Source organism: Anabrus simplex, chromosome 5 (genome assembly GCF_040414725.1).
Source record: "Anabrus simplex isolate iqAnaSimp1 chromosome 5, ASM4041472v1, whole genome shotgun sequence".
Lineage (NCBI taxonomy): Eukaryota > Metazoa > Arthropoda > Insecta > Orthoptera > Tettigoniidae > Anabrus > Anabrus simplex.
In genome coordinates, this window is record NC_090269.1 from 285,758,082 (window position 1) to 285,784,838 (window position 26,757).

At 39.7% G+C, this 26,757-nt stretch overlaps 1 protein-coding gene across 12 annotated transcripts in view; it reads right to left on the bottom strand.

Moving 5' to 3' along the window:
• The window catches only part of LOC136873994 (protein bric-a-brac 1), a 477,177-nt gene extending 461,628 nt beyond the window's left edge, over window positions 1–15,549 (bottom strand). For 11 of the 12 annotated variants that reach the window (XR_010860207.2, XR_010860208.2, XM_067147435.2 and 8 more), the window contains exon 1: window positions 15,330–15,549. The gene's annotated coding sequence lies outside the window, so the exon portion shown is untranslated. Of the gene's footprint in view, window positions 1–15,269 lie in introns of all 12 variants that reach the window. The other variant, XM_067147428.2, reaches the window with a different exon arrangement.
• Between the last annotated feature and the right edge of the window lie 11,208 nt (window positions 15,550–26,757).

Consider the following 26,757-nt stretch of genomic DNA (forward strand, 5'->3'; position numbering starts at 1 on the left):
ATCCTTCCGGAGCTAAAATATACAGCTAAATCGTCTACATACAGGGATGGAACAACTGCGGGCCTAGCAGTGGCAACTATGCTGCTGATGGTGATTGCAAATAGTGTGGCACTCAGTACAGATCCCTATGGTACTCCATTTTCTTGAACGTAATACTGAGAATATGCATTCCCGACTAAGACTCTAAAGAACTGGAGGGACATGAAGTTCTCAACAAAGGTTCGTAGTGTAGTAAGTAGTATAGTAAGCCTTTTCCACGTCAAAAAACATGACAACTAGGTGTTCCTTCCACAGAAAAGGCCTCCTGAATGGTGCTCTCCAGTCTAACCAGATGATAGATGGCAGACTGAAAAGAAAGGAACCCACAGTGGTAGTTACCATCAGGAGACCTCTTTCCTCCAAGGTCAACACCAGTCGTTGGTTCACCATCCGTTCAAATAGCATACAGAGGCTAATTGTTAGGTGTACTGGCCTATAACTATCCAGAAGCTTTGGATCTTTACCTGGCTCAGGAATTGTATTACAACTTCCTCACATCACTGAGATTGAAACTCTCCCTCACTCCATATTCTGTTGAATTGGGTGAGGATATCCCTGAGACATTGGTCATTCCAAAGTTTAAGCATTTGATTACGGATTTTGTCTGGCTCAGGAGCCGTGTTCCTGCACAGCGCGAATGCACTCTGTAAAACGCACAATACAGGAAAATGAAGCAACAGAGGCCAACGAGAGGTGATGCTTACACTTAGTAGGCAGATATACAGGGTCGGATCTTCCAGAGTTGTACGTATCTGCAAAATGCGATGAGATGTCATCGGCAGTGAATGAAGGAATCATAACTATATCTCTACTAATGGACATTCCAGGGACTGAGAGCCTGTTCTGGGTTCCAACAATATGGTAGTTTTCTCCACGCTTCTGATGGCTATGTGCCATCATTGAAGATACATACTCCACCCAAGTAGCTTTCTTACTCTCTTGAAACAAGAAATGGGCTTTAGTGTGAAGGTGCTTAAATGCAATATGGTTGGTCATTGTAGGATTCCAACAACAATGCTTAAAAGCCCATCAGTGATCATATACAGCTGCTGTAATTTCATCAGTCCACCATAGGATTTGTTTCCAGCGAGGAATACAGGAAGAGGAAAGTATTGTTTCCTCTCCATCAGCCAGAATTCCTATTGTAATTGAACAAATGTTGTCGTTAGCAGACTCCCACTGCATTGGCCATCACTGTGTGATTTGAAAATTCTGGCTGATTTGCCCACTGAAGTAACCAGAGCTTCAGTACTTAGGACTGTCTTTCTTCAGGAGTGTCAGAATTTCTTTTTGCTATTTGTTCAACGTCACACTAACACATTTAAGGTTTTTAGTGATGGAATAATGGAAAGGGGCTAGGATTGGAAAGGTAGCGGCCATGGCCTTAATTAAGCTACAGTCCCAGCATTTGCCTGGTGTGAAAATGGGAAACCACAGCCATCCATCTTCAGGGCTGATGACGGGATTCAAACTCACTATCTCCCGAATGCAAGCCCAAAGCTGCACGACCCTAACTGCATGGCCAACTCGCTTGGTAGCATCAGAAGTATTGGGAAGTAGTTACTATCCCCGAGTTCATCGCGTACCTGCCACTGTAACAGGGGAACTAGCGCACGGTTGAACAGGGTGACATCCAGGTGGGAGAATGTGCACGTGCACTGCTGAAGAGTGTAGGTTCCCCTGTGCTGAGCCAAATACTTTAATATGTACACCAATACCAGACAGCTAGTGGTTTTCAGCGAGAAAGTTGATAGTGCTGCTACCTACATTGTTTGGTGTGACCAACTCTTCAATAACATATTGCCACTTGTATGATTTTTGGCACACTGGTGTCTTGTTTATAGGGTATCATTGTTTGTCACTAAATAATCTTACATTGCAGTTATATTCCAAGAAAAGTATTATACACTGAACAAATTACCCAGGAAGATAATGACATGAAAACTGATAAGGACAGCAAGTAGCCTATTAAAGAAAGCCATGACCTCACATTTGTGTTGAGGTTACATTCTATGCCCCCTACATTAAGAAATCAATCAAATACTCTACTGAAACGTTAGTGGGATGTAAAACCTATAATATTAACAAATATGGAACTCTTATACACTCAAACTTGAGGGTCCGCATTGTTAAATAGTACCATAAATTTCACAATTGAAAACTTGTGGGCCTGTAGTGTAATGCTTATCACGATTGTCTTGAAATTGAAGGCCATGAGTTTTGAATCCAGTCGCCTTTTTTTACTGAAAGAAAATAATGTTATTTTTTTAAATGGTTTTCGGAGACACTGAGGTGCCGGAATTTAGTCCCGAAGAGTTTTTTACATGCCAGTAAATCTACCTACATGAGGCTGACATACAGTATTTGAGCATTTCAAATACTACTGGACTGAGCCAGGATTGAACCTGCCCAATTGGGATAAGAAGGCCAGCGCCTCAACCGTCTGAGCTAGTCAGCCTGGCGTAAGAAAATTATCTTAGTGTACTGTATTATTGGCAAAGGCTTGAGCACCAGTCCAACTAATTTAATACGTATATATGATAATACTTTATGCATAAATTTGTAAAAGAGACTCTAGGAAATTCTGAACACTTCTTCCTTGTCAGAAACATCATAGTTCACTCACGTAACCCCAATATGTATTATGTATATACAGGTTATGTATGTCTGTCTCCAGAGGTAAAACAGAAAATTCTAAGTACAGCAAAAGCAAGGTAGCAGTGTTAGACGAGTTCCTCTGTATAGTTCAGGAAGATCGGCCGTACTGAAGAAGAAGAAGTCAAAATAATGGACCAAAACTCCTGTTCCTTAATTACAGCTTCTTTTTTCCAAAATCTTAATAAATCATGCATGTTGTTATCTGTCCCCTCCGGTGGTTTGGCTGAATGATTAGTGTTTCATGGCCCTTCTCTTTCTTTTGATAATACCTTCATTATTCAGAGCTTTGGGCCTCTTCCAAATAATGTTAATAGAGGATGGTTAACCAGTTGTACTTCCTCTAAAAACAATAAATAACACCATGGCAGGGTCAGCGTAATGGCCTTCAGTTCAGAGGGCGCTGGTACGATTCCTGGCAGAGTTAGAGATTTTAATTGTGTCTGTTAATTCCTGTAGCTCAGGGGCTATGGGTTTGTGTTTGTATTCATACGGACCTTCATATGTATACAACACATCACATTGCAAACAACCACAGAAACATGCAACAGTGAATGCATCCCTGAACACAGGGTTGGTGTTAGGAAAGGCATCCGGCCGTAAAACTACGCTAAGTCCATACGAAGTGCTGCCCCAGGTAACTGGGAAAAGGCCAGAAAGAAAATAGAGTGGGTGTTAAGTATTCTTCCCATAGGAATCAAATTGATTGTAACACTCTCTCTCCTTTTAGTTCATTAATTTTTGACTATCATTGACTTGGGTTAACTTCATGGACACCACATTGAACTGCAAATCTCTACCAGCTGCAACCTAGGAACATGCCAGCTATCTTTGTTAACAATTTCCAACAGAGCAACAGCGTTTTTCATGATATTTTAACAAGAAGCACTAATGAAACACTTTAATATGATGCAACGAATCTAAGGATTTTAGAGCCTTATTTTAATTTCATCATATATTTTACGTGTTGTGCACATAGTTCATCCCAGATGCTTTTAACATCTTTCAACGTCACTTGCATATGTTTATACATTTGTTTTAGTCATTAGATGTACTAAGGCTGATAATGGCCAGCCAAGGCTGAAACTAGTTCCTAGATTAAAAATGAAATGTAAACATTGAATAAATAGTATTGAAAAGGTGGATCATTATGACATATTTTTTAGTTATTATTCTTAGCAGGGGTTCCGGGATTTGTGCATCTTGATTTTGACATGCACATTATCGAACATCATAACCTCAAGTAACTGTTACCCACTTCCGTTTATGGTCCCACGAGTAACTAGGGAAATATATGGCCAACCCTCAGCAGAGCCCTGCATGCCAAGGTAAGGCTTAATACTCCAGGGGGCACCACCTGTTATCTGGAGGTGGGCCACCAGTGACTACTCTCCCAGTAGCCATGCATCACATCGCCATGACCCGAAACTTGTGACTGGAAAGGATGAAACCCCTCCATACACGAGCACTCGCTCAGAAAACGAATGTACTATCCGAGGCAGAGAGGCTGGCTACACAGTCAAAGAAATGAAAATTGATGAAGATATAATGGCCTGACACCGCGGTTAGCCGGTTCAAGTCCTATTGGTCGAAACAATTTCCCCAACAGAATGTTGGCCTGTAGGGGAGGAGAGGTGGTAGTATACTATTTCTAATCACTAAACTGCATGCCAAAAACTTGATTCAATTCCAAACCTCTCCGCAGTGTTCATATGGAGTGAGGGCACGACACTGTTGATGGTGATTCCTCCATCGGATGGCGACGTAAAGCTTTGAGTAGACCCCTTGGTGTTATTAGATGGGAGTAGGCCACATTCTCCCTACCTCGTCATCATCATCCCACATTCAGACATGCAGATCGCCCATGGGCGTAAAATAGAAAGACCTTCACCAGGTGAGCTGAATATGTCCTCGGACACTCCCGGCACTAAGAGCCATACGATAAGCAAACAAGCAAGCAGGCAAGCAAGCAGAGGCCTCTCCAGCAACTCGGGTGTACCTTGTCAGTCTGGCTCTACTCCGAGGTCAAGGCACAGTGAGTAACCCTGAGCTAACACTAGGATTAATAGCCATGGTCTGTGGGCTAGAGGAGAAGCAGAAGGGAACTGGTGACCCTACTGCAAGTAAACTCCAGTTCAGGATGCCTGGCCTAAGCTAGGGGCACTGACCAGGTCGTCAACATTCTGGTTTGGATAGGGCACTTGACTGATTGAAGATAATATAAAGCTGCATTGACTGTCGCTCCTTAATGCATGAACTACACCAGCAAAGCACCAAGCCTATCCCATAACACCATAATCTTGCGGGTTGAGAATCGCAGTCAGAACGTCACTTGCATTTGATATGTCGAGTATCACCATGCTATCGACTGCTGCTTCGTTTCAGGTGTAACATGAGACACCCATGTCTAGTTCGCTGAAATGACGTAGTCCTATAATAATTCATACCCTTCCTTGCAGAACCGGGTCAAAAATGTCAAAGCACGGGTACTTTTCTTCATTTTGTACCCCTCCACTAGCAATTATGAAACCCCTCGATTGCGCAGCTTTCAGAAGTCTGAGATTTCACGACACAACTTTGTACAAAACAGACCTCAACACTTGTGGGGAAATGCAATGACAGTGTGCAAATTCAGAACCATCGGTTTTCACGAATTTTGGTTTCCAACACACTCACATCAGCAGAGGCACATATTTGTGGTAAAAATTTTTGACTAATTTCGTGATTGAAAATGTCTCCTCGGTATATTTATTACTATTTTTATTTTATTTCATCGATTATTTTCCTAATTTCTTATTTCCACTTTACAGCAATAAAAGGTAGCCTAAACCAAAAGGTAGTTGTTAGCAAATTTGCAGTAAAACATATTTTATATTTATATATGTACAAGGAACACGAGAGTCGTCTTCTGCTGAAAAACCATACTACATTTATCAAAACAAGGATACTTACCTTGCCAATTTAACAAGTACATAACGTACATTATACACATTAGCCTGAAAAAGACATCTCAGATAACATGAGTTTGATATTACTGGGAGTCAGAGCTGTTTTCCTATCAGGTATTACATTACAATACGTTGAAAATGACCACTCACTATCAATATCGCTGACTGGGATCCATAAAGCCATCACTGTAGCTTCCACAAAATGCCCACGTTCTGATTTCAAGGAATGAAGAACGGCAGTCACGTCAATATCTTTATTTGCTCTACATGAGCTACCAACTAGATCTCTAAACACTAGTTGAAAGTTCTGATATAATGGGAATTTGCTTTATTAGATGAGAGCATTCATCAATTTATTTTGCTGCTGGCTTTACGTCGCACTGACACAGATCAGTCTTTTGACGACGATGGGATAGGAAAGGCCTAGGAGTTGCATGGAAGCGGCCGTGGCCTTAATTAAGATACAACCCCAGCATTTGCCTGGTGTGAAAATGCGAAACCACAGAAAACCATCTTCAGGGCTGCAGACAATGGGATTCAAACCCACTATCTCCCAGATGCAAGCTCGCAGCCGCGCACCCCAAACCGCATGGCCATAATCATAATCATTTTCTAAATCACCTTCCACTATGCTTCTTGGATCAAATAGTGATTCCACATAATTTCATGGATTATTTCGCGATTATTTTAAGGTGTTGTGTTTTGAGCCAAATTTGTAAAATTTTGCTAAAAATGTTATGATTTCACACTTTGTGAAAAACAGGTGCCTCTAATCATCAGCAATTAGAGATGGCCGACTAGAATGTGGTTTGTCATCCACACTCTCCCAACGGTCCTTGATTAACCTCGCACACTTACGAGCCACACCCTCATTCGTAGCACTGTGGCCGTAAATATCACAGATCTGCTGATGAATCACCGCTACTGCTACATCTCTTGCTGTCAAGATTTGACTTGATTTCACATGCAGCAAACCAAAGCAAACGAAAAGCTCTCAATCATCAGATCACAATCATCCTTTCAATTTGCTAAGTATGATAATCCACCTCAAGGAGAGAGGAGAAGTTTTTAATAACGTGTGTTTCACAAACCTTGCCACCACGTTCTTCATCAGCAAAACTGTCCTCAATAAGTGGATGTGCAGCATTCGTGACTGAAAAGCTACATTTGGATTTTTAAAGATGCCATAAAACTTGAGAAAAGGGCAAAATTATTTATGTAAATTCGATAAAAAAAAACATGAACAGTCGTTCTTCTGTGACAAAGCCTGGTCTGCAGTGTCACAAAATGGCTGCAACGAGACAGAAGCCCTTGGACATGTGCTGGGATTCTGACGGAGCACTGGCCTAATGCGCAACAATCGCCACCACCGTGTAAGAACGTCGATTGCTCAAGGCTTGAGACAGCGTGGATTGGAGGTACACGAGGAGGTTCACTGCATCTCTACCGATGACATCATAGACATCAACAGAAAGGACATTAAAGCAATGGTCTCAGAACCCACCATTCGCTTTGAAAGAGACCTAAATCAGGCTCGGGATGTGGACCTAGAAAAGCAAGCTATTTATGTTCCGTGCTTGCCTTACCTGTCATCTAAGTATAAGATACTTATCGATCGGTGGATTGCCAGAGGCTTGCTATTCGGAGCAACAGGCACCCTCCCTAGTCAGACATCGACCTTTCTACAAAATCTGAAAGTTTCATTCTTAGTTAGAAAAAATAGTAATACAGATACTGAGGGACTCTGCAAATCATTCGTTTCCATCTATACCTGAGAACGTGATTTACATACCTCCCCTACTAACCCTGGAGAAAAGAAGATAACGGCATTAGCGATTAAATTTCCATTTTTTAAAAATATTTTTAAACTTCAATGAAATTGTAACTGTATTCCAGATCCAAATGGTCACCCTCATTGGAAGGCAGGTAATTTATTTCTTTAATAAATCTCTCTCTCTTCAATTATTTTTGGTAAAACTGATGACTGAGGAGTGTGGTGAAATCTTATTACAACGCTTCGCCTTTTCATACGAACAAGACACATCCGCACACTTTGTAAGTCTTCATAGTTCCCATTTGAGAACCCTTTTGCTTCTGAATAACGTAACCAAAGAGTCCTTTCTCAACAATAACCATACATAGGCACGTTTCAGAATTTTCCTGCTCTCTGTGTTGTGTAAAGTTTGAAATTCTCTTAACTTTTCACGCCTTTCCAGACAATAATTATTTTTTTTTGCTATTTTGCTTTACATCGCACTGACACAGATACGTCTTATGGCGACGATGGGACAGGAAAGGCCTAGGAATGAAAAGGAAGCGGCTGTGGCCTTAATTAAGGTACAGCCCCAGCATTTGCCTGGTGTGAAAATGGGAAACCACGGAAAACCATTTTCAGGGCTGCCGACAGTGAGGCTTGAACCCACTATCTCCCGGATGCAAGCTCACAGTTGTGCGCTCCTAACTGCACAGCAAACTCGCGCAGTCAATAAAATAATGATGTCAATTATACTTTTATCTACATTTACAGGCAAACATGCCACACCCTCTTCTGTGGAGATGAACAGGTCACTTCAAATACTTTAGAGGTGAACTGAAAGAAAATGGGAGACTGGATACAGAAATTAGTAGAATAAAACTGGAGTCTCTCTTTTACCACCAGGTACAGACTTTAATATAGAACAAAGATGACATTTTAAGTATTTTTTAAAAACATTTTTTTCTTTACGCCGCACTGACTCAGATAGGTCATATTGGCAACAATGGGATAAGAATGAGCCACGATTGCAAAGGAAGCAACCGTGGCCTTAATTAAGGCCCCAACATTTGCCTGGTGTGAAAATGGGAGAAAAGCAGTAAACCATTTGCAGGGCTGCCGACAGTGGGATTCGAACCCACTATCTCCCAAATGCAAGCTCATAGCTTCATGACCCTAACTTCACGGACAATTCACTCCATCAAAGTTGTTCCAATGAAGGCTAAAGAAGTAATATACAAGGGATATTACTTACCTATAATGATATATGAAGCAGAAACCTGGACAATGACTCAGAGATGAGAGTAGAGTACACGCTGCTGAAATGAAATAATCTGAGGAGTATGCTACAGAAGACAAGGAAAGATAGAAATGAAGATACACAAAAAGAGCTAAATGTACAAAAACCAGATGACAAACTAGAACAGAGCAGATTGAGGTGGTTTGGAGATGTCAAACAGATTAGAAAAGAAACACTGCCAAGAAAAGCACTCAAAAGACAGATGACGGAAGAGAGGATGAAGAAGACAAAGATTACAATGGATAGACTCTTGTGAGGAACAGCATAGGCCAACAGAACCTGGGCAAGTACAGTACATGGAGTTGGATGCAGAATGGTGAAGAGAGGAGATGAAGTGCAGGGGAACCATATTTGCCAACAACCCGGTGTCAGCTGGAAAAGGGGAAACGATGATGATAATAAAGAATAGTACATGTTTCAGCCCTTTTCTAGGCCTAGTTCAGCCAATGTAAATATGCTACAATGATAAAACTAATATGAGTGACGAAGATATTAAAACCCAACAACAAAGAGAAATTTTATAAAAAGTAGTCATATTAAAATATTTTTGTCTTGATCGTCTAAATTTCCAACAAAAAATAGCAATCAGCTGAGTAAGAAAGGATGAAAAACACATATTCTAAAAAGTTGTACAGCTTTTGTCATCTTGACAGGAAGAAATATATAGTCATATTATGAAAAAGCTGTCAGTTTAGAGCAGGGCCTCTCAGGGTGCATGCGCGTGGTGCATGCAATGGGCACGGTGCAAAAGACGACTTGGCTTGGTTGACCAAAGTGCAGACCCCCACTCCTCGATTTGGAGCAATAGCGCTGTCTCTCTCTTTCCCCACGCCTGTCTCCCTCTCCCCCACTTGCGCCGTAGCGCTCCAAATCCTGGCTGAGTTGAGCCGAGTATAGCCGAGTAGCCCAGAGACGAAGCGTTGATCCGAGCCATACCGAGCGGCACCGATGCACAGTGCACGGAGCTCTTGCGCCTCGCTCTGCACGCGTGAGATTTTGGGCGTTTGAGAGGCCCTGGTTTAGAGAAATGTTGGTTTGTATTGAAGGCTTGAGAATGCATTTGATGGTGTGAATGATTAAAATATGTCAACACTGAACAAACGATTGGCTGATGGGTAAAAATGTGTGTTGATCTAATTAAAATCTACAAAATAAAGAGAATAAGAGGAATAAGAATTGTGTACAAACAAAAGTTATGAAACGGGGAAGGCTTTTTTTTTAAAATAACTGTTACCTAGGTTCTTTAGTCTGCCAAAACTAATTCTGAGTAATACATTTATAAATTACCTGAAAAAGAAAACATATGGTAACAGTATTATACTTCAAAAAATAAAATGACTTAATTAGTTATAAATAAACCGAGTCGAAACTGAAAAGAGATGGATTAGATATTAAAATAAAAAAAGAATATGGGGAAGGAGCATTACATCAGAATGTGACTTACTCAGTGAGACGTGTGGAACTGAATACCATGATATAAACAAAGGTGAAGGAATTACAGGCTACTCCAGTGTCTCACAGCTAAGAGTTGGGTTGCTTAGTAGTCTGGTAGTTCCTGTATGTTGTACACATTTGTTTACATCACGGTATTCAGTTCAACACAGCTCAAGGAGTAAGTCGCATTTTGTCCTTTGTAATGGCTCTTTCCCTACTTCATAACATATGCCTGTACACAATTTTTGTTCCTCCCCCTCCCCCCCACCTTATATTTCGTAGATTTTAACCTGAGCAACACACATTTACAACTCATCAGTCAATCGTTTGTTCCATCTTAACACCGTATTTTAATTAACTGTACCATTAAATGTGTTCTCAAGTACCTCAATACCAACAAACATTTCTTCAAACAGATTCTTCATAATAAGACTATATATTTCTCATCATCGAGACGACATAATAATTTCAACAACTTTTTACAATAAGGGCTTTTCACAGTTTTATATGCAGCTAACAATAATAACAATAATAATAATAATAATAATAATAATAACAATAATAATAATCGTAAACCAAACAAAACCCCATGGCACTACAGCCCTTGAAGGGTCTTGGCCTACCAAGCGAACGCTGCTCAGCTCGAAGGCCTGCAGATTACAAGGTGTTGTGTGGTCAGCACGACGAATCCTCTCTGGCGTTATTCTTGGCTTTCTATACTGGGGCCACTACCTCACCGTCAGATAGCTCCTCAATTCTAATCACGTAGGCTCAGTGGACCTCGAACCAGCCCTCAGGTCCAGATAAAAATCCCTGACCTGGCCGGGAATCAAACCCGGGGCCTCCGGGTAAGAGGCAAGCACGCTACCCCTACACCATGGGGCTGGCCAATGCCAATAATAATAATAATAATAATAATAATAATAATAATAATAATAATGTACGTCCAGTCTTCAGCCCTAAGGCTGGTTGGATCCTCAACAGCTCTGCCATCAGCTGTCATAGATGGCCTAGGCAATGCTGAAGAGGTGTACTAGGGAAATGAGGAGTGAGGTAGTTTCCCGTTCCTTTCCTCACCGAGCCAGAAGTTGCTATTACATATCAGTCTACAAAGCCCACTGAAATGCATGCACCAACCGACCCTATGAGCAACTTTTTTTTCTTTTTTTGCAAGTTGCTTTAAGTCGCACCGACACAGATAGGTCTTATGGCGACAATGGAACAGGGAAGGGCTAGGAGTGGGAAGGAAGTGGCCGTGGCCTTAATTAAGGTATAGCCCCAGCATTTGCCTGGTGTGAAAATGGGAAACCACGGAAAACCATCTTCAGGGCTGCCGACAGTGGGGTTCAAACCCACTATCTCCCGAATATTGGATACTGCAGCAACGTTTTCACACCATTCATAGCAGGGACTGGCTGCATAAGGAATGACATTACTAGCATCACTCATACCTCGGTCACTTTCATATTGTCAAAGCCAAGGATAAGACAGAGACAGATCAATGAAAGTAACAAAATTGCTCTAGCCCATGCCATAAGACATAGTGCACTGTAAACACTAAGTCCTGCCAGCAAAGGCATATAATAATAATAATAATAATAATAATAATAATAATAATAATAATCATATGGCCTTAGCTACCGTATGCAGACATTTCAATTTGACGCCATCTGGCTGTCTGCTCGTCAATTTTGACATTCTGTTTTACTCTAGGCCTACTAGATGGCAGAGTAAACTGAAACTTTCTTGGGCATCTATCGCTGAGATTTAATTAATTTTGTTGGGTAAACACCAAATGTGTCACCAGAGATCTTTTACATGCCGACATCGTACAACATGGAGTGTCGAATGGCCTTTTTCCGCCCTTCAAATATCCGTCTACCACTGCCAGAGTACAGTGAGTGGATCAGTCACGTGAGTTGATTGTGCAAGTTACCCGTCTTCTCTGGAGTTGAGCCATGTGTACAGCAATCACGTATAGGGATAGCCAACAGGTGTGTGTTTGAACCTGACAACATGCAAGTGCTCTGTGTAGTTACAGTGGTGCACATGCATCGAAGTGAAAGGTGAAGCCTGTCAACCAAGATTATGGAAGATCATCTGGTCCAGGTAAAGGGGGCCTCAAGGGTGCTAACAGTCGCATTACCATGTAACGACACAATATATTATTAATTCACACTAGGCAACACTGAAAGTTATGGCTTCTAAACAAACAAGAAAAATTAATCAAACGACAATTCAAAAGAAAATGCCAAGCAACAAAACTAAATCCTTTTGGTATAATTAAAAAAAGAATTAGTTTTTTGCTTAGCACATCCATAAGCATAGGTAATCAGTACAACAAAACATTTTGAAGGAGGACTTGAATAGGTCTACTAATTAGCCAACTGTTCACATATTTACCTGGCATACTAAACTGATTTTCTATGAAATTTGCAGAAAAATATCTTATCCCTCAATCATCATCAAAGTTTATGTACACAAAAGACTCCAATGAAAGCTTCAGGTAAAATCTGATACTCCTTAAATACCTATGTTGGTCCTGTTAGGGTAGCACTTCACTAATGTTCAATATTGAAATAAGCATGTAGAAATAATGTGAAACTATACCCGTTCCTAGAAGAGATGAGCGGGTAGCACTTCACTAATGTTCAGTATTGAAATAAGCATGTAGAAATAATGTGAAACTATACCCGTTCCTAGAAGAGATGAGCGAGTAAAACTGGGGAGCTCCCAACAGTGCTCAAAACCTGCTGTATCTGGTCTGCAGATTCACAAAGATTACAATGTGTCACACATGGTGCCTATCCTACTTCTGACATTACTTTTGTAACAAATAAAACACTGACCATTTTATTAAACTAATTTAATTTAAGATGACCCAGTCAGTACACATTCACAATTATAGTCGACAACACTTCAGTAAATACTGGGCATTTCTCGTTTTCTCATTTTTCCAACTGCTAAGATCTCAGAATCTGTACATTGTTGTACCTTCCTAAGTTGTGGTCCCGCATGTGCAGTTCATGTTGCCAATCGCGGAAAAATGACTATTGTGACAAGACACTGTGACACAGTCCCTGAGACCACCCACACTGTGCACACTGCATTTAGTGTAGTGACCAGGTAATGTATATATATTTTTCTTATGCCTTACATTTTCTTATGCTCTTCAGTTTCTTTTATAAGATTATTATTTATTCTAGTCTACATTTACTATGTTTTAGGTAAAATGGACTAAGAAAGAGAACAAGAACGACTGCAATGGTTACTAGAAACCTGTTTCTGTTGATTTTAGTTTGTTATTTTATTTACCTGATTAAAGTTGTAAGACAGTTTTATAAATGTAAATCAGTGGTAATATCTTATATTCTGTACAGCATTTGATCTATTCATACCATTCACGATTTAATTAATACAGGAAAAATAAATACCCAGTCTCTGCTTGCTTGTTGTTTAAAGGGGCCTAACATCGAGGTCGTCAGCCCATACTCAGTCTCAGAATCTGGCCATTCTTAAGCATGTTTCATTATTTTGTCACACTTACACAGGGATAATGTATACTTTGATTTTCAAAGTATTTCCAGTTATAGTCTTATAGTACTAACAACAGATTTCATATTACTAATGTTGTAAAATTAAAAAGAGAGAAGATGGCTATTGCTATAGCCTGATGAAAAAGTAATAAGGGCTATCAAACAACAGTCACCATGGTCCTCTGCTAAATGAATTTCCTATTTTAGTAGGAATTCATCAGTTTATTTTCACATTTTCCATGTTACCAGATGAGCAAACCTGTTGAAAAATCTTGTTAATCACAGCATTAGGCCTATATATTTTTTATTCAACACATTCAGTTAGTTATACTTCTGATTCCAAGATAGCCAATTTGAGTCCAGCTGAGGAGCCTCTTTTTTCAGGGTATTCAAATGCCAAAATTATGTACTATTGGCTTTCAATACATTAAAAAAAACTCCTTAAAATGTATAGCAACTGAAGACACATTAAATAAAGAAACTTTAATACTGTTGTTACTCGACTGTCCTATGGCAGAATGAGTGTCCGAATATTTACAATAATACTCTCTTACATTTAAGTAACTTATAACTATGAACAGAGGTCAGCTCAACAATTTGAATTGTACATCCATGCCAAAGAAATGTCAATAATTAGAAGAAATCGGTCACTGAAACGTTTCAGGTAGGGTTTTCACAAACAGTAACACATCAATCCAGTGCCTTCAATTATTGAGTGCTTAGATGCTGACCTGCCCTTAACTATCTTTCAGCATATAGTTCGATCCTTTCTTATTGTAGAACTTATAGTCTATTATTCAATCAGAAGTAAGCCTCAGTCCAATGAACTGTCATAGGGTATTACAGAGATCTTTTTACTACAGACAACAAGATTATCAGCACAATTTCTTAATAGACCTTTTCGGTAATTACAGTGTGTTTCACGTGGAAAAAGTGTTTAATTTTAAATACGATTTACTGAAAAATGTAATTAAATAGAAATTATCAAGAAAACGATCACTTCCATTAGCCGAAACCAAAAAATTGAACTAATGTTATCATCTATTAAGCCGCCTCGTCTCGCCTCCATCCACTCAGGTAAACATCTCAGAGGGCCGTGAGGTAAACAAAGGAAAGGCAGGCCATTGCGAACTACAGTATATTATTATTAACACATCAGAAATACGTGTTGCGATCGTGGTTTAACAACAGCCCATTGGCTAGCATTCTGCACACAAATAGCGACAGAAATAGACAACAAATGCGGAAAACAGACGCCGAAAATCACATGAAGAAAACCGGCACATTTTGACAGTCGGAAAATATGATAAACCGAGATCATATCAATGAATGGAAACAGTCAAAATAAATCATATTCAATCCACAAAATATACTTTATCCTGGGGTATTGATATCAATCTAAGATAAAAGAGATGAATTAAGTGATCCTTCCCCTCGCCGCAATGTATAGACTTGTTTCAGGACAACAGATTCCATACCCACGAGAAACATTTCTCACTTTCGCTATGAAAATAAAAACACGAATGGTTCCTGTCAACACAAAGTACAATATTAGAATGAATTAATAACAAAAGTAGTAAGAAATGAAAACATATATGACTTACTCTAGTAAGCACCAAAAATAATGCCCAAAACCAAGTCTTTGGTCCTGTGGTGGTACTCACTTGCACATCAATATAAATCCAATCACAGTTCAGTAATAGGCTTTATTTAGGAACAAAGAGTAGTGTTTAAACAGCACACATAAAACCACAAAATTTCACAGCTTTTTTTTTCGATTCCAGCATCACCCCCAAGATAGCGTCAATCACCTAACGAAAACTTGAACATCGCAAACCGAAACACAGATGCCAGGCATAACCAACCAATCAACCAACGACCTGCTCCCTGACCCGATTTAATAGTAGCCAACACTGAAGTACGGATTTCTCTCCAAAATTACACATTTTTGTCGTTATAGTAGTACTTTTTACTTCGAACAGTCATTATAGGGAACTTGCACGGTCGCTCTTTGCGCCTCCAGCGGAAGAAATCGGCAAGATCTAGATGAGCGGTCAGTAGGAGTGAAATTGTGGAGGTAGAAATAGTATATAAAAATGCCTAAATGATGAAATTATTGGACTACACAGTATGTTACTCATGTGCAGAAACACCACTTAAGAAGTATTCCTCTGTCGTAGCAAGCTTCGCAATAGAACCACACCATCGTATTTGTGTGAAGTGACTACTAGTAGTGTAATACTCCATAAAGTATAAGGATTGAAGTGTCACCAAGTGATCTACTTCTTGGAAGTTACTAGCTCTGCCACGTGATTTCACCACTGGGAAATCGGATAGCAAAGAATAAAGACATAAACTACCAGTACAGATTATTAACATACCATCTACACAAGAAACCATAAAGATATGTAGTACCCACCGCCTTCTCGATCCTCCTATACTGCCTGCTCTATGCGAGCCTTTTTGCGACTACGCTGCGACAAAATTTCTCCGCTAGATGGCAGACATGGACGCACAATGATCTAAACTTATTCTAATGACGACAGCCTACAAAACACTATGCAGTATGGTCATATGTTCACTGAAGCTTGTAAATTACATCAGTAACATTAAATATCGGCAATATTACCTGCACGATGTCGCAGTTGGCCTCTTCATGCACAATTTGAAGATTTTCCTGGACGAAGGCTTGGAGTGGTACCGTACTTTTTGTGTTCTTGCCAACGCAATATGAAATAATAGAGGTCTTACGAACTTGGCTAGGATAATATCACTAACATTTTGCTGATGTTCTTTGACCTCACACTGTAACAAAACACATTCTGAAAGTTTTTTTAAAATATTTGTTTTACGTCGCACCGATACAAGTGGGTCTAATGGCGATGATGGGATAGGAATGGGAAGGAAGCGGCCGTGGCCTTAATTAAGGTACATCCCAGAATTTGCCTGGTGTGAAAATGGGAAACCACGGAAAACCAACTTCGGGCTTGCCGACCGTGGGGTTCGAAACCACTATCTCCCGGATGCAAGCTCATAGCTGCGCGCTCCTAACCGCACGGCCAACTCGCCCGGTATTCTGAAAGGGAAGACGTCGCAAGTCTTCGTATTACGCTCATACGCTTGAAGGACTTCGACAATAGGGCACATCAGTTTAAACGAACTCCTGGAGATGCTTCACCAGAGCAACAAAACTAGGTTTTGGGTATCAAACTCCTCCTCTGTCCTGATGCATACCGGTAATCAGTTCCATTTAGAGGTGTCGAAGCTCTAGGCAGTGAGATGTTGCTGACACAAATGTCACACTCCATCCTCTCTTCAACAACACGAACCTAGTACCCGCAAGTTAGGATTTGATTTCCTGTTTCTAGTTTGATTGGAATAATATCGTCTGGATATCTGAGGTTGACCAAAATGTCTAAACATGAAGGCGTTTTGTGATTGTCCGTCCAAATTTTTATCACAAGGAATCCACTATCCTCCACGGCTTTAATCACCTTCTGGAAAAAAATCCGCAGCCTTTTTCCAGTCATTCGACCGGGCCAGGAATGGAATGAATGAAGGCCCCATCTAGCAGGGAGGATAGGAATTGTGCCGGCTGGCGAAGTCTGTCGCACCCCTCCGGGGCAATGATTAATGAGTGACAGATGAAGTGAAATGATATTCGAGTGTGTTTCTGGAATTAAATATGACAGGGAAAATCGGAGTATCCGGAGAAAAACCTGTCCCGCCTCCGCTTTGTCCAGCACAAATCTCACATGGAGTGACCGGGATTTGAACCACAGAACCCAGCGGTGAGAGGCCGGCGTCTTCCGCCTGAGCCGCGGAGGCTCCATCAAATTCTGAAATAAGGTGTAAAGGCATAGATGCGAGAGTAATCTGAGGATATCCAATTACTTCTTTCATTAGGTCCTTGCCTAGACAAAGCCGACAGCCGCTTTTCTCTCAATTCTCTTCTAGACGATATTTCATGGAGTCGTATATTTTCAGGCTGCGAACAACCTTGCCGAGATTGACAAAATGGTATACAACAGTTGAATATTTCGGGGAAAGAATCTGAAGTTTCAATTCTACGAAAAATGTACCTTGCACGAACGGAAAGAATCAAGTACCAACACCTTAAAATCACTTTTGAAATATTTATAAACATAACATAATTAATTCATTTCACAGTTCTATTCAAAATACATCTTGTACGAACGAAAGTGACCAGACACGTTTACTCATTATACAAAATAACTCAGGTTTTCACACACATTCATGCACCAATAATACAGTGCTACACCCACACTGACAGCGAAGATTGTGCGTCTACTGCTGCACTCTTACGGCGATGTGGAGAACTATTGGTAGTCGCGCCTTCCTGTGTTAAACTAGTGGCATAGAGCAGGCAGTATAAGAGGATCGAGACGGCGGTAGTAGTACCCAACGAGCTAGAAAGAGGACTATAGAGTGGCTAACATGGCTGCTACAGTGCTCTGGGTGGTGCCAAGGCGAAATAGCGACTCCATAGTTTAAGCGCCATTCATATAATTTCTCCGCATACGGTGCGATACTTCTAATAGATTAGATCGAAGAAAATATGCTCTCTACGTGTGTGGCATGCAATTGCATAAATTGTAGAGTAAACACGAAGAATAAATATCATATTTTAGATAAGATTCTTTTTTTACTAAAGTACACAGTTTTGGGCGATTAGCAGAATTACGTTGCCTGTGTAGCACAATCCAGCACGTGTACATTAGGCCTACTTTTTTTTTCTTGTATTTGGTATTTGAAGGTGCTCAGATAGGTTACCTTTGTGTCAGTAGATTTACCGGCCCGTAAGGGAACTCCACCGGGGCAAATCTCCGGCACTTCAGCTTCTCCGAAAACCGTACTAAGTAGTCGGTAGGACGAAAAACCAATACCACTATTTATTATTACATTGTATCCTACAGAGCACATTTCCCCAGCATTTTGAAAATAAATATAAAGTGAACAACGATGTTACAAGACGCCTGCTGTCCAACGCCACACCTACAATATTTAGAATTTCCTAGTCACCTCATCCCCTTTGCCAACGATACGGAGTAATATGAGGACTTTCAGTCCTACATCACCACTACTACTGAGCGAGTTGGCTACGTGGTTCGCGGTATATAGCTCTTAGCTTGCATTCGGGATATAGTGAGTTCTAATCCCACTGCCAATAGCACTGATAGCTGGTTTTCCGTGGTTCCCATTTTCACATCAGGCAAATACGGGGGCTGCTGTGCCTTAATGCCACTGACACTTCCTTCGCAGTCCTAGCCTTTCCCTATCCCATCGTAGCTATAAGGCGTGTCTGAGAGGGTGCTACATAAGGCAAATAAAAAATCGGCGTTACCATAATCTTCTTCCAAAGATAATCGAAGTGAATTATTCAGGAAAGTTAACGTATGTGATTTAAGATCATTATCACAAGAAGAACTGTTCTCTTTTTTAGCAATTATTTCAAATTGTTTATCCTACAAATTCTTGTTATTATTATTATTATTATTATTATTATTATTATTAAGGCATACTTTATTACACCATTGTTCACTTCAAACCTTGTACCCCACGGCTCTAGAATACTTATTTTTCGTAAATTATTATTAGTTTTACGCCCTACTAACTACTTTTTCGGATAAGCCGAGGTGCCGGAATGTTGTCCCGCAGGAGTTCTGGGGGATTTGAGCACCTAAATACTATCGTACTGAGCCAAGATCTAACCTGCCAAGTTGTTTAGTGTCCGACTTCTTGGCTGAATGATCAGCATGCTGGCCTTTGGTTCAGAGGGCACCAGATTCGACCGGGTTGAGCATTTTAACCGGGTAGTCGACAGTTAATTCCTCTGGATCCGGGACTGGATAACCTTCTTCATCTACACACAACAGAACATTCTACAAACCACTACAGAAGCACGCAATAGTAAATACATCACTCCACCTAGGGTTGGCGTCGTCAGGAAGGGCATCCGGTCGTAAAATTAGGCTAAATCAATACAAAATGCCAATTCCAGGTAAATGGAAAGATATCAGGATTTATTATTATTATTATTATTATTATTATTATTATTATTATTATTATTATTATTATTATTATTATTATTATTATTATTATTATTATTATTAAAGTTATATGAATTATTTCTCGATGTTGTTATATTGCTTTGCTCAAGGTTTTCTGTTCTATATTTTCATTCCCTGTAAGTGGGTCTAAATTTTTGGCAATGTCTTGTGATTTGTTTTGTAATTCGGACTAGTGGAAATGCGCTAATTTTCTTTCTTTATACAATAAGTAAGTACGTAGCCTGTATCTTGTATTTTTTAATGTCCTTTTAAACAGACATTGCGCATCTTTGAGTGCTTCCCTAATAAAGAAAACTGTGAAACGGTATTTATTCCCGCAGCCTCTGTACTTGCTTCATCACAAGCCCACTCGATTTGGTCGCTTACAATATGGCGGACGTGGCTTTCAAGCAGATTCAAATATGGCGGTCCAATAGCCACTCTATAGTCCTCTTTCTAGCTCGTTGGTAGCACCGGTAACTGTAATAGGGGCTAATACAGTAGAGACAATACGCGACACTGAGCGAGATATCGAGGGACAGCTATTGGAGCTCATTCTAACGGATAGACCTGAACAGTACTGATTCTCTCATAAGAGCACGTGTATTTTTGTGTGAAGTTTTTGGTGTTATTTATGCGTTTTCAGTGAGTTGACGTAATTAAATAGTAGCGTGTGTCATTCCTTGATATCTCCTCTCAGAATGAGGGGAAAAGTATGTGCTGTGTTTGGCTGCAGTAATTACGAAGTAGAGAAAAATGCGCCGTCGTTCTTCAGGTTCCCTCGTGACAAGAACATGTAAGGAATATTGTGTTTGCATATATATTCTTCCAGTGACAGAGATTTTTATAGTACTTCATAATCTTCTGACCTGCTCGAGCCATATTTTAACTGGCATTAAATATAATACGCATATGTTATTCTATAGTGCAGCAGTTAACCTTCAATTCCGATGTCACAGAAGCGATTTGGATAATGTGTACAAGAAAGAAGGGACGTAACGCTTACATAAGAATTATAAGATCTGTTCAGATCATTTCCAGGCCACCGACTTTAAACATTCTTGATAATACAGCCAAGGGTATGTTACATTTTTGCTCTAATTGTACGTAAATATTCCTTAAAGCATCACTATCGACAACATTTTCATACTTTTCTTTCTTTTATCCCTCTTCTCAGATTAAAGCCGGGATTTTATAGATTTTCTTTCTGTTAGTAGGCCTCATATTAAGAGGAAAATTGTCCAGATTTAATTGTTAATTCATTGCATCTTGTGTGTAAGGAATGTGCTGATATTTTATTGACAAGTGTCTTAATGTGATGATAAAATGTTTTTTAAATGAGAGAAAAGACAAATCCAACCGTAAAAGTTCAGGCAGGAATGCTAAAGCTAAAAAAGTAATGCATAAATAAAAGATCAAGCCATTTCACAGCAGCAAATTTCATATCTTGTTTATGTGACTAATTTCAGTCTTTGAATAATAACCTTTTAAATAATTCTTCATTCATTTATCCAGAATTGCTTTAGCAACTTCGAAGTGAATATCTCAATAACACTTTCTTTCTAGACGTTATTTATTTATCCATTTCCGTATATACATTTCCATTGATATTTGAATTTAGCGCGATTTGTTCAGGTCAAGTCACTAGGAGAGCCACCGTCAAATTGTCTCCCATTTTAGCAAGCCGAAGTCCGTAAGTGTCGCGTATTATCTCTACTGTATTTGACAGGGGTATCAAGGAGGACGAGGAAACTTCCCTTAAATGTGATGGAGCTTATGAACGAAAATATCATAAAGACTGTACCGGTACTGAACTAACTCAGGAAGAATTTGTTATTCTCGAGAGAAAGAACAGGAAACTTTACTGGCTCTGTGCTCATTGCAGGAACTCTTTTACCGTTAAATCTAAGGAGAAGACAACTGATAAAGAACGCATAGAGAACATCAAGAATGAAAATCCATAGCCTGTTTCCAGTCATTCGACCGAGTCAGGAATGGAATGAATGAAGCCCCATCTAGCGGCTAGGATAGGAAACGTGCTGTCTGCCGAAGCCTATCACACTCCTCTGGGGAAATGGTAAATGACTGATAGTGACATGAAATGTTAATGGAGAGTGTTGCTGGAGTGAAATATGACAGGGAAAACCGGAGTAGTCGTAGAAAAACCTGTCCCGCATCCGTTTTGTCCAACGCAAATCACACATGGAGTGACCGGGATTTGAACCACGGAATCCAGCGGTGAGAGACCGGTGCTCTGCCGCCTGAGTCACGAAGGCTCAGAACTTAAAAATATATTAGAAAATATAACGAACTTCCTAAGTCGGCCCCGTGGTGTACAGGTAACCTGCCCGCCTTTTACCCGGAGGCCCCGCGGTTCGATTCCCGGCCAGGTCAGGGATTTTTACCTGGACCTGAGGGTTGGTTCGAGGACCACTCAGCCTACGTAATTAGAGACGAGGAGCTATCTGACGATGAGATTGCGACCCTGATCTAGAAAGCCAAGAATATCGGCCGAGAGGAGTCGTTGTGCTGACCACACGACACCTCGTAATCTGCAGGCCTTCGGGCTGAGCAGCGGTCACTTGGTAAACCAAGGCCCTTCAAGGGCTGTAGCGCCATGGGGTTTGGTGTTGGTTTTGTTTAATGAACTTTCTAACCAAAAGCTAAATGTTTTAATAGTTAGAGTAAATATCTCATCAAAAATAAAACTACCGTACTGACAATACTCGGGCAATAATAGTGGAGACTGAACTCCAAAATGTACAAGGAGAGGGGAAAGAAGTGAACCCAACCAATCACGATTCTCGGGGAAAGGTAATGCATTTTGGAAGGAACAGACATAAGAATCAAAGAATCCTGTGATATTTGGAACAGAAACAGAAAGATTTCGCCTGGGGAGAAGGAACTCCAAGCCGGAATGAAAAGAACCTGGCTCTACGTAGGGAGGCTGAATCCAAGCACTACTACGGAATCAGTGAAGAATTTTATGGGGAGGAAGGGAACTCAGGGATAGATAGAGTGTGTTAAGAGAACAAAAGGTTAGAAAAAGGCATTCAAAATAGGAATCCCTTTTCAATATCTCACGGTTACACCAGACCCAGAATTCTGGTTCAAAGATGCTCTAGTGAGAAGATTTCGCTTTCGCTTGTCCCACAGAAAAGTTAAAGGAGCAGCACTCGATCAAGATAGTTCTATGGGACGCCGAAGGACTGAATAATTTTCTTCCTCACATCCCACAAATACGCAACACCTACTGCAGGAAGACCAGAAGGAGGAGTTTCATGTTTCTTGAAGGCAACAGCAGGCAAATTAAAAAAGACATACAAAGAAGAAAATGTAGTAATAGTAACTATGTCATTGATAAAGTTAACTGTCTGTATAGTAAATCAAACAACTCTGCGGAAAACTTGATAGAGATATTATTTGAAGCGATTGAGAAAGTTCGTAACGAGGTGAATATTATCATTGAGGGGACATCAAATGTAGAAATGATAAACCGAAACAAAAGTCAAAACTGATCCTTGAGGTGCTACCGGGGGAGGGTTTCAGCCTAATAAAACAGAAAGAAAAAACATACTTTGCAGTCAACCGTTCAAGTACTATATACCTTGTCGTCTACAAAGGAACTGCAATCACCATAAAGAAGCTGGAAGTTCTCTGGAACTCAGGTTCAGCCCCGAAAAGGAAACACATACCAGTTGTGACCGACATCGTAATTATGATATCCATACCGAGTATTCGTTGTTCATTTGATGCGATCAGTTCACACACACGCGTGTGTGTGTAGTAAAGTACTTAACAAACGATTGGGATTATTTATACCAGTAACTGGGTTGGCTATATAGTGTTAATATCTGTGTAAGTTTAGGATATGAAATCAGAAAGTGGAGGAAGAGGGTCTAATGGACCCCCAACCCTAGTAGTCTAACGGGAAGATGTAGTACATACCAGCTTATAACTCAATAGTTTTCTACCACCTGCTAATGGCAGTACTGGAAATAATGACATGTCCTCTAATATGGAACAGAAGATTAATACTAATGATGTAGAACAAGAACTTTATTCTAAATCTCATTATGGTCCATTTTTGGTCAATGTAGAATCTAATTCAAACAAAAACGTAGCAAATTTGCACCATATGGCCATAGAGAGAATTTTTGTTAAAGTAACATTCCTGGCATAAAATCCATTGTCTAGAAAGGTAGAAATAGGGTACTAGTTAGTTACCTTAAAATACGCTGTTCAAGCAAACGAGTTCCTTAATCATCCAATTCTTATGTCAAAAAAATCATAGCCTTTATTCCATCATCAAATGTATTGAGAGTAGGTCTAATGCGAGCTGTTGACAAATCACTGACAAGCAAAGATATTCAGGATCATATTAAGTCGCCGTTTTCAATCAAGGGTGTGCAACGCATAAATAGGGGAGTATTCACTGAAAATGGAACACAATATATTTCCACGGGATCAGTCAAATTGTCTTTCGATCGCAACAACTACCCACCCAGGTATCAATTTTCAGTGTCTTATTGGAAGTACAACCTATTATCTTTAAACCTATCATCTGCCAAACATGCCAGAGATATGGCCATTTAGCTGTTAATTGCAGACCCGAGACCCACGATGTGGTAGTTGTTCATTACAGCACCTAACCAAAGATTGTCAACAAGACCGCCTTCAGTGTATTCATTGTCAAGGCAATCACAGTGTTGGCTCTTCAAATTGTTCCATGCATATCCAGCAAGTGACTGTTAAAAATATTATGTGCACAGACAATATTGTGATCGTATGCAGGTCTCGGTTGAGTGAATATGGGCCAGTGGTCACTGGGCTAGCTTTTTCGGCGTGCCGCGTGTGTCCTTGAATCACGTGGTTACTGGTTTCTATCCTGAAGGGGAGCTTGATTGACTCAGGGAACTTAAAAAAAGTATACGAAAGATAAAAATAGCTAGAATATGTTCGTCTGCAGCCACACTGGATTTATAGCAAAGGAAATATTTATAATATTTTCGATGGCGTGATATGCATAATTAAGAAGATGTACAATAGTGATATTTGGTTGGACAGTGTTAATGATATCATGTGTGAATTGTAATAATTAGAAAATGAATTTTAATTTAATGTGAATGATATTTCGGCAGAAATTAAGGTGAATTTATTTAATGAAACAAATACGAATTCAGTACTTGAATAGACTCTACTTCCTACAACGAGTGCACATCTACGGTACTTAAAGCGAGTCATACGTATACGAGCTCTCACATACTGATAATTCACTCACTCCTGTCACTTCGTTCGCTTCGCCAGAACGTCAGAGGGAAAACAGTCATCGACAGGGATATTGGACTCATTCTCTGTGTTCAACGTTTACTTCAGATTGTACTAGTCTACTACTCAAATTAGTGTAACCAATAGGCGTCGAAAATATCAGATAACTCATAAAGAACGTGTCTCCAAATAGTCTGCAGGATTGTGCTCAGAATTTTTCTTAATTCATTTGGTACAAGTTTCAGCAATCATCAGAGACTGTAAACGTGGAAGAGGACCTCTACATTGTGCATCGCTAGAAGATGGAAGTTCGTGCCAGAGACTCCACACATTCCATCATGAGTTTCTAAGTTCATAGTCCGGCGTCGACAACGGAGAAATGCAAGCATTTCAGTCCTAGAATGTGTGATTGAGGACCCCAGGAGTTCGACATGAAAACTTCAGTAAAAGTCGACAACGTCTTATTTATATCTGTTCTCTCTAGCTCTTTATTTCTACTGTTATTCTTTCTTTGAGATAATCTTATTATCTGTAGTTGATTTCATTTTCACGATTTATTGATTGTTTCCTTATATTTGAGGTAGGACTTGAAACTTAATTCGTGTAGGTACTTGTTTGATTCCCGACCACGTGTTGTTTAGTTCGGAAATGACAGATCAGTTGAAGTTATCCATGTGTTATCAGATCCGTCCTTTCTTATTGTACGAATTTCATTATTATAGTGAGTTAATCTGTGTAAAATGAATGTATCGAGGTAATATTTACCCAATATATTTTTAATATTTTCTTGATAAATGAACTAATACTCATACCTCGTGGTAATGATAGCATGTCATCAGGAGATTAATTCTGAGTCGAGATTATGGATTTAGTAAGAGTACATGTGTGGTGATATGATTATTAATGGATTATTTAGAAATCGAGGCAGAGTTAATGAGAATAAGACTTGTTTTGGGACGATAACAGGTTCTTATAACTTTTTCTGACTACACATTGTGTGATATGCGCTTATGATAAATAGTAGTCGTCATTATAATGTTGTTACTATATGTGGAATTCATGTGAATTTAGTACATGTGATATTAGTCTTTGTGATATTGAATTGTCACGTGTTAATGTGGCGACATTTTATACATGATGTTGATCATGGCAGACGGGAGATAATGAATCTTCGAGATTATAAGAGGTGTAGTTACTATAGTAATGTCCTCCGATGATGATAATAATAAGTCCATGCCAATTGATGTGCTCAATAATTCAGCCTTAGTATTCTGGAATAAGCTTATCCTGGTAACTCATGAAAGTCAGTAATTCGAAGTTTCAAGTATGGGTAAATCTTACTGGAGGACCTTAAGTCTGGGAAATAGATCCTCAATTTAATATCCTAATAATAATATTATAGTTCGATACAAGGCGAGCTCACTTTTCATCGCTATAATTCATACCCACGTGGATACTTTACATTTTCAACGATACTTCTAAACGAACTTATTGGAAAGTGGTGGTATTGATTAATACACAAAAGTGACGTGTAGATACTGTAAATAGTTCTTTTTTGGAATTTCCCAATAGTTAGTGGTAGATTTGGTAAGATTTCTAGTGCTAAGACATTTCTTGTGTATTTGTGATGTGATAATCTGTGACACTTTAGTGGTATTTTAGTCATAGCTGTGGACAGGATTTCCAGGTTGATGAAGTATACTTTTTCTATTTAATGATTTTTCGAGGAGTCATAATGCTAATTTCAGTTCTC